A 10,026-nucleotide genomic window follows, 5' to 3' on the forward strand; every position below is an offset into this window, starting at 1 on the left:
CAACGTTATTGGGAAAGTTGAGTCCCAATAACGTGTGCGAAGGACATAGTGGAAACATTAGTGGCAACGTTTGTGCCACTAACGTTGAGGTTAACGTGGCTTTTAACTTTTGTGAGGAACGTTAGTGAAAAAGGTGATTGTCACTAACGTTCTCGAACCCATATTTTCACTGAACGTTAACACCACTAACTTCCTGAGCCAAAGTCCCTACCCACTTCAAACTTTCTCTCTGCAAGTAAAAGCTAAGCCCAATGAAGAAGAGAACTGCTTCAAACTCAAGATCCAAAGGCCCAAGACTTGAAGAATCAACTAGAAGAACAGAAGAGTAGTATATATAGGAGTAGCTTTGAATTATTTAGGGAGTTGGAAAATATAGGGAGCCTCTTGGCATAGAACTACTCTCTGTATTTTTACTTTCTCTGCACTTCTAGTTTTCATCATGTATTCTCCATCTTTGTTTTCATTTTCCAGAGCTATGAACAACTAAACCCCTTTCATTGGGTTAGGGAGCTCTGTTGTAATTTGATGGATCAATACTAGTTTTCATTATTCTTCTTCTATATTTTCTCTTGATTTTACTTGAAAGCTTTCGATCTTCATCCAGTTGGGTAGTTATCTTGGAAAATAAGCTATTCATACTTGGATCTCTTCTGAACCTTGAAAGAGGAATAAAGAGATCAAGCTAGAAATGCTTTCTCTTGCTGGACCAAATTGGGTTTGGATGGATATGTGACTATAATCCTCTCAACACTTGATTTGGGAAATGCATGTGGTATAATCAGTGACCATACTTCATCTCTTCTCATGAGCAATTGACCAAGGAATTGGCTATTGATCAAGATTTGAGAGATTGAATTACAAGAAATTGTAATCCAATCACTTAAGATTGCCAAGGAGATCAATGAGTGCATATATTGAGGAAGAGATGAAAATGAGATTGATCTGGAGAATGCAACATCTCCTAAGCCCAATGAACTCCCCATTTCTGATCTTACCCATTCTCTTTAATTTCTGTCATTTACATTTATGAGCAATTCCCCCATTCCCATTTAAGATTCTGCAATTTACTTTCTGCTATTTACTTTTCCGCCATTTAATTTTCTGCAATTCTCAACTCAATTTCTGATTCGCTCAACTAGAACATTCCTCTAATTAAAGTTGCTTGATCAATCAATCCTTGTGGGATTCGACCTCACTCTATTGTGAGTTTTTACTTGACGACAAATTCGGTACACTTGTCGAAGGAAATTTGTTATGAGACAAGTTTTCCGTGCATCATCTTGGTTACTCCGGTTCCCCTCTGGGGCCGAGACCAATGAACTCCATTATCACTTATGTATTTTCAATGGTAGAGTTTCTACACACCATAGATTAAGGTGTAGAGCTCTGCTGTTCCTCATGAATTAATGCAAAGTACTATTGTTTTTCTATTCAATTCAAGCTTATTCCCATTCTAAGATGTTCATTCGCACCCAATAACATGATGAATGTGATGATTATGTGACGCTCATCATCATTCTCACTTACGAATGCGTGCCTGACAAACACTTCCGTTCTACATGCAAACAAGCTAGAATGAATATCTCTTAGATATCTAATACAGAGGACCAAGTCCAAGATATTAGAGTCTTCGTGGTATAAGTTAGAACCCATGGATGGCCATTCCTGAGATCCGGAAAGTCTAAACCTTGTCTGTGGTATTCCGAGTAGGATCTGGGAAGGGATGGCTGTGACAAGCTTCAAACTCGCGAGTGCTAGGTGTAGTGACAGACGCAAAAGGATAGTAAATCTTATTCCAGTATGATCGAGAACCGACAGATGATTAGTCATGCAGTGACAGCGTATTGGATCATTTTCACAGAGAGGACGGGATGTATCCATTGACAACGGTGATGCCCAACATACAGCTTGCCATGGAAGGGAGTAGGAATGATTGGATGAAGACAGCAGGAAAGCAGAGGTTCAGGAGGAACGAAAGCATCTCTATACGCTTATATGAAATTCTCACCAATGAATTACATAAGTATCTCTATCCTAGTTTATATTTTATTTATGTTTTTATTATCAATTCACCATAACCATTTGAATCCGCTTGACTGAGATTTACAAAATGACCATAGCTTGCTTCAAGCCAACAATCTCCGTGAGATCGACCCTTACTCACGTAAGGTTTATTACTTGGACGACCCAGTGCACTTGCTGGTTAGTTGTGCGAAGTTGTGACAAAGTGTGATTCACGTTTGAGAGCACCAAGTCTTTGGCGCCATTGTTGATGATCGCAATTTCGTGCACCAACGCGCACACATGAAAAGGTGACACATACGCGTGACATGACGCGTATGCCTGACAAGAAAATGCCAGACGACGCGCACGGGTGACCCACGCGCACGTGTGACGAGCGGCACGTGACCTCATTAAAGTGAAAACACTGGGGGCAATTTCTGAGCCTCCCAGGCCCAAATCCAACTCATTTCTGAGGCTATTTGATGCAGAATTCAAGAGGGGTCAGGGGGGAGCAATTAGGTAGTGTAGGAATCATGCTTTAGGTAGTTTCTAGAGAGAGAAGCTCCATCTTCTCTCTAGAATTAGGGTAGATTTAGGGTAGATTTCTTCTAGGTTTAGTCTTTAATTCTTGTTTTCATCTTGTTTTATTTATAATTTCTTGTTCTTACATCTTTGTTCTTCTTAGTTTTCTTGTTAATTTTCCTTTTATGCCTCTTTTTATGTTCATGCACTTTTGTTAATTTTCATTTTCTTTAATGCAATTTTGAGGTATTTTATGTTTAATGTGCTTTCCCTAGTTATTATTTTTAATTTCTTGCATTGGGTAGTTGTAGAATTTACTATTCTTGCACTTTTATGATGTTTTCCTTTTATGCCTTCCAAGTGTTTGACAAAATGCTTAGTTTGACGTTAGAGTAGATTTTTGAGCATTCTTGGCTTGGAAAGAGAAATTAGGTAATCTTGAGTCATTAATACCCAACTTATGTTGGTGATCTTGAGTTGTTAGTTAATATTGTTACCATTGACTCTATTCTCTTGCTAATTCAATTAGTGAGTTAATTAGGACTTATGGATTGAGATTAACTAGTCTTATTCGACTTTCTCTCAAGTGAAGATAACATTATACCTTCTTCCTATGTTGGATATGAGTAAATAGGATTAGATCTTGTTAATCATTGTATGATAATTAAGGACTGATGTGTGGAAAATGATCCAACACAAAACTCACCGGCAAGTGTACTGGGTCGCATCAAGTAATAATAACTCACATGAGTGAGGTCGATCCCACAGGAATTGAATGATTGAGCAATTTTGGTTTAGTGGTTGATTTAGTCAAGCGAACAAGAGTTGATTTGAGTGATTTGTAATTGACAGAAGCTAAATTGCATGAATTGTAAAGGGAGAGGGGCAATTAACTCTAAATTAAAGGGCAAAGAAAGTAAAGAAGCTGAATCTTAAAGTGCAAGTAATATAAATTGCAAAAACTTAGATTGCAAGAAATGTAAATGACTGAAACTTAAAGTGTAAGAAATGTAAATTTCCTGAATTATAAAAGGAATTGGGAAATTGGGATTGCAGAAATTAAATAAGAGAAAGTAAAATGGCATTAAACAGAGAAGTGGAGTATGAATTAAAATTGCAACAGATCAACTCAGAAGAGAACAACTGCTTGAAAATTTGAACAACAAGCAAAATGTAACATCAATTGCAATGGTTCAAAAGAAATCACAGATCTCAGGGTTAGAAGAGACTAGAGAACAAGTCTAGATCTCAATCCTTTCTTGATCCAATTAAGAACACAATTGCAAAAAAAATGAAAAATGGAGATCAGTAAAGAAACTTGAATTATGCAAGAAAAGGAAACAAAGAGATCTCAAAGGTGAGGTTGAGACAGAATTTTCTCAACTCTTCACTATCAAGACTCAAGCAAGCTTTGCAGAAAAGAAAACAAGAAACCCAGCGAGGAAGAGAACTCAATTCTCCTCCCAATTCTCCAAGATCCAAAATCAAAGTTACAGAATGAAAATTTCTAAAAAAGATAAAAACATTCAAAGTAAAAGTTCCGGTCCTTTCTAAATCAAATTAACTTCTATTTATACACTTTCTTCTATTGATCATTAAGCCTTGAAATTGGGGCTTGGCCTTGATGGAATTGGATTGAAGATAGCCTCAGTTGATTGCTCTTGGACTTGAGAAGAAATCCGTTTGTAATTTGGACTTTGGAGCATTCACGTTTGAGTCAACGTTTAACGTTTGCGTGTTAGCATTATGCAGAACGGTGCTTTTCTGTCACTCACGTTTGAGTTCACGTTTGAGGTCAAACGTGAGCTCAAACATGGTTTTCTCCAGGGAAATTTTTAGCCAACGTTTGACCTCAAGTTTGAGGCAAACGTTGGCACAAACGTTTAGTCCTCCTGGTGCATTTTTTTGAGCCAACGTTTGACCTCAAGTTTGAGGCAAACGTTGGCGCAAACGTTGGCTCCTCCTGGGTTAATTTTTTGAGCCAACATTTGACCTCAAGTTTGAGGCAAACGCTGGCACAAACGTTGCTTCCTCCAGGGTTAAGTTTTGAGCTATTGTTTGACCTCAAGTTTGAGGCAAACATTGGCGCAAACGTTGCTTCCTCCAGGGTTCTTCTTAAGCCAACGTTTGACCTCAAGTTTGAGGCAAACGTTGGCACAAACGTGAGCTCTTCCTAGGGTGGTTTTGCTGCCTTCATTTCCATTGCTGCCATCCCCTTTCTTCAACCTTCCTCCAAGTCTTTTGGTCACCTGTCATCAATCAACAAATGCATCAAAGCTATGCTAAAATCATGAGACTTCTTCTCATCCTTGACATATAAGCAATTATAGCACAAAACCTCATGAAAATGCATCAAATTACTCATGGTTGATTGAATCCAAATACACATGAATTTCCACCCAAATGGCTTACTTGTAACCCAAGAAAGTGTATAAAACCTATTAAAAACAAAGGAAAAAGGCTAGTAAAACTAGGCTAAGATGCCTTGGCATCACAACACCAAACTTAAATCTTGCTTGTCCCCAAGCAAGCATCAAACATAAGAGAGAATGACATAAAACAGAGAAGTGTGCATATCCTTATTGAGCATATAGTTGAATTCAGTTCATGGGATTTTTATGCAGACAATGGTGGTTCATTTATTGTTTGCTGTTACATAAGAGATGTTTCCTCAAAGATTCACTAAGTTTGCTGCTATAAGGCTTTACTTTTGCTTGTTCCCTTGCTAACTTTTCCTTCTTTGTTTGGCTCAGAGAGCTTATTGTTTATTGAAGGCTTGGTGGCTGATAAACCACTATTTCATGGTTTATCTTGTGCTCAATTGAGTGGTTTTTACCAACTCTTTACCCACTTATTCATACTATTTGCATGGTTTTATATTTCCTTCCTGATTATGTGTTTTGATTGAAAACATGCTTCTTTGATCTTATATTTGCTTATTATTAATCCTCTCTTATTACCATTAGATGCCTTGATATGTATGTTAAGGCAGGGAAGAACTTGCATCAGTATCTCAATTTGAATTCAAACGTGGGTTTGATTCACACTCCATGTTCTGAGAAATATTTACCATCCGAAAAGAGGAAAAAACGGAGTCCTTGTCTAAAAAAATGCCTTGAGAAAGGGCAGATGTATAGAACCTTTCAACAAGATAGTACTTTTTTAACTCTCTCCAAATGGAATCTATTCCAAACATATATACCATGGTTCCTTACTTCGACAGGGTACAAATATCTAAATTTAATATTTTTAGATACTTTTTCAGACCTATTGCTGATACTAAGTTCTTGAACAAAAATCCATTTTTTGGTTTATTTCATCTATTCCATGAACGGAACAGGGGGGATACACGTTACACCACGATTTTGATTCAGAAGAGAGATCTCAAGAAATGGCAGATCTATTCACTCTATCAATAACCGAGCCAGATCTGGTGTATCATAAGGGATTTGCCTTTTCTATTGATTCCTCCGGATTGGATCAAAAACAATTCTTGAGGGGGGTATTCAACTCCAGGGATGAGTCGAAAAATAAATCTTTATTGTTTCTACCTCCTCTATTTTATGAAGAGAATGAATCTTTTTATCGAAGGCTCATAAAAAAATGGGTCCGGACCTCTTGCGGGAACGGCTATAACTTTAGATACAAAGGTCCAAACAACGCGGTTCCAGTTGCGTTGGAAAGCTAACGTCTGGGGCTTCGATTTGATATATAATATGCTATAGTTCCCCTGAAGCTAAGTGACGTGACCGCGTGATCCATGCGGCCGCGTCGCAGTGACGGAAATCCAGCGTGGCAAAATTCGAAACCAGCGAATTCTGGACTGTTTTTGACCCGGTTTGCAGCCCAGAAAACACAGATTAGAGGCTATAAAGTGGGGGAATGTATCCATACATATCACGCTTCCAGAATTCACAATTTTAGGAGTAGATGTAGTTTTTAGAGAGAGAGGTTCTCTCCTCTCTCTTAAGATTTAGAATTAGGATTCTTTTCACTTCATGATTATTTTATCTTTTGCCATCACAGGTTCAATGTTCTTTTATTTCTTTTCTCAATTTTATTTATGATTCTCTATGTTTAGATTGAGTTTCTATTTAATATATTTTGAGGTATTTCAGACTTATGATTGCTCCTTTTTATTATATAAATAATTTGAATTTTTCTCTTTTGGCTTTGGTTGAGTCATTGGTAACTCTTGAGTTATCAAACTCATTGTTGATTGAAAATTGAAATTCTTCAAGAATTACTTCGAGATCCAATAACTCTAACTTTTCCCAAGGAAAGACTGGGACTTGAGGATTCGAATTAATTTGTCCACTTAACTTACCTTCATAGTTAGAGGTTAATAAGGTGGGGGAAGAATCCAATTCTCATCACAATTGATAAGGATAACTAGGATAGGACTTCCAGTTCTTCATACTTTGCGAAGAGTTTATTTTATTATTATTATTTTATTTTATTTGTCATATAACATATTCCCACCTTACTTCCTAAACCCCAATTTACAAACTCATAACCAATAATAAGAACATACCTCCCTGCAATTCCTTGAGAAGACGACCCGAGGTTTAAATACTCGGTTATCAATTTTAAAGGGGTTTGTTACTTGTGACAATCAAAACTTTTGTAAGAAAGGTTGATTGCTTGGTTTAGTAACTATACTTACAACGAGAGTTTCTATAACCTCTAAACCATCAATCTTCTGCTCTTTCAGTGGCAAATGTTGCAGCAGCCTTTGGCTTTATTTTGCTCAACATTTCTTCACCACAAACACATGGCTCACCCTTTTCTTCCTAGGATCGTTGATGCCCAACATCTCTTTGGATAACTAAGTATTTTGTAGCTAGGTTGCTCTTTATTGTGGACTTTCAGCTTGCAATCCCAAATCAGTTGATATAAGTGGCCAAGTTTTGAAATACTCCTCAGAACTTACTTGTCCAAGCATATCCTAGTACAAAAACACCACAGGCATGTGTCCTAGGGTCCAAGCTATTGGTGCCTAGCCTTATTGTTTGTTTTCTTTGCCACTCTTGGCTCTTTCTCTTTCTTTTTCTTTCTGTTATATTTCGTTTTCAAGGGATTTCTAATGATACAAGCCTTTATAACAGCAAACTAGTTCCTTCTCGAAAGAACATATCATTATGCAGCATTTATTTTATGAGCCAAACATTAAATCAACAAATACCACCACTAACTTTCATTCTTACTTATGCAACATTGGATATTTACTTCCTAATTCAAACATTTCTCTTTTACTCAGGCACATGGGAAACAAAACAAAGTTCAAGGTAATGAAGGATGACAACTATTATGCAGATTAGTATTCTTGACAAACAATTTCACTTGCAACCAAATGAATACTTTAGTAAGACATATAGGAATTTCCAAATTAAAGTACTTCAAAGCAGCAAGGATTAAGTATCAATACAACCTATTGAGAATGTCTTCTCAGCTCTTTTTCTATCATCATTATCTCTCCTTGTTGCATTTCCTTTGGACAATGATGCAGGCTCCCTCCACCGATTGAATGTTTTCCTGCATAAGTCTCAAGAGTTGCTTGCTTCTCAAGCCCTTAAGGCAACTGGTTAGTATGCAGAGCTTATTTATGGGCTTTTGAACTTACTTTGGTGTGTGAACACCAAACTTAGTCCCTTTGCCAATGCTTCTTATGCAACAAACTAACCATATGTAAGACCCTTCTGTCTTGCTAAAGGTAATAATAACTAAAAAAACTAAAAAGTAAACAATTGGTTAATTGGTTTATCTGATTGCTCGGAGCTAGCAGCCATGTATGCAGAAAGTGAGAATGTGCTGTTAAATGAGATTTTGGTGGAACACCAAACTTAGAATCCTTCATTCTCCCTTAATTTATTTTGGTGTGTAACACCAAACTTAGCTCCTTGCAATATAGATAAGTCTAATTAACCCTTTTATTGAAATAGCTATGAAAAGTGAACTACCTCAGGTTGGGTTGCCTCCCAACAAGTACTTCTTTATTGTTACTAGCTTGACATTGACCCCCATTAGGGTGGTTGATGACTGTAATGTCTCAGCTTGTCCCCCCTCACCGTGAGCTTCCTTTTTGTTCCTTGATGCTCAATTTCAGCATGTTCAAGTGAGAGTATTTTGCAAACGGTGTAGTAGTCATTGGCTTGTTGTTTTGTTCCCAACTGTTGATAGATCAACTGTACTTTATCACCCTTGGAGAACCCCTCAGTTGGGGTCCTCTTGTTCTTCCACCCCTTCTGAGTCTTTTTCTTGCTTTTCTTTCTTCTTTTTGTTGATCTTTCTTCTTTGACAGAGGACTTTGTTTTGGGATTTTCCTTCTTAGTGGTCAACACTTCAATTTCTTCTTAAGTTCCTTCATCACTCTGCATCATCTCATTCTCTTTTCTTCTTGCTATGTTGTCTATTTCTTTCTTTGGAAAGTGATTACTGGTTGTCTTGTTGCTTCCTTCCTTCCATTGCAAGTCTTCCTTGTCAGTTTCCATGCAATTCTTCCTTTCATCAATGAGCTGTGCTTCTGAAAATACATTCAGAGTGATGCTTTCATCATGCATTCGGAGGGTTAGTTCTCCTTGCTCCAAATTTATAATGTCCCTATCTGTAGCCAAGAATGGTCTTCCAAGTATGATGGAATCACCTTCATCCTCATCTGAGTCTAAGACCACAAAGTCTGCAGGAAATATGAATTTGTCCACCTTAACTAGAAGGTTTTCAATCACACCCCTGGGACAGATCACTGACTTGTCCACTAATTCTAGAGACATTTGTATTGGCTTTACTTCCTTTATGCACAGCTTTCTCACCAGAGAGGAGGGCATCAGATTGATACTAGCCCCTAAGTCACACATTGCCTTGTTGATGATCATACTACCGATGGTACAAGGTAGAAGGAAACTTTCAGGATCTTCAAGTTTGGGTGGAAGTCCTTTTTGAATTAATGCCCTGCATTCTTTAGTGAGCAATATAGTTTCTTTCTCGTGCCAACTTCTCTTCTTATTGATGAGATCTTTCAGGAATTTTGCATATAGAGGCATTTGCTCTAATGCCTCAGCCAAAGGAATGTTTATCTCCAGCCTCTTAAAAACCTCAAGAAATTTGTGGAAGTGTTGATCCTTGGTTTCTTTGTTGAATCTTTGGGGATATGGCAGTGGAGGTGTAAAGCTTTTCTCTGATTACTGCTGTCCTTGGGTTTTGTTCCTCCTTTTCTCCCCTTGAATTGTGTAGATGGCTGTCCTTCTCTTTGAGCTTCTCTGGGACATTTTTGCTTATTGTCATGTCCCTTTTACTAGCTTCCTCTTTCTCTGTTGATTCTTTGTTACTTTCCTTAGGCTTCTTGGTTGCTTCTTTGTTGTCCACCAATGTCTTCCCACTCCTTAGCTGTATAGCTTTGCACTCCTCTTTTGGATTAGGAATGGTGTCGCTTGGTAGTGAGCTTGATGGTCTCTCAATAGCAATTTGCTTGGAAAGCTGTCCAATCTGTCTCTCCATATTCTT

This window comes from Arachis hypogaea, chromosome 18 (genome assembly GCF_003086295.3).
Source record: "Arachis hypogaea cultivar Tifrunner chromosome 18, arahy.Tifrunner.gnm2.J5K5, whole genome shotgun sequence".
Lineage (NCBI taxonomy): Eukaryota > Viridiplantae > Streptophyta > Magnoliopsida > Fabales > Fabaceae > Arachis > Arachis hypogaea.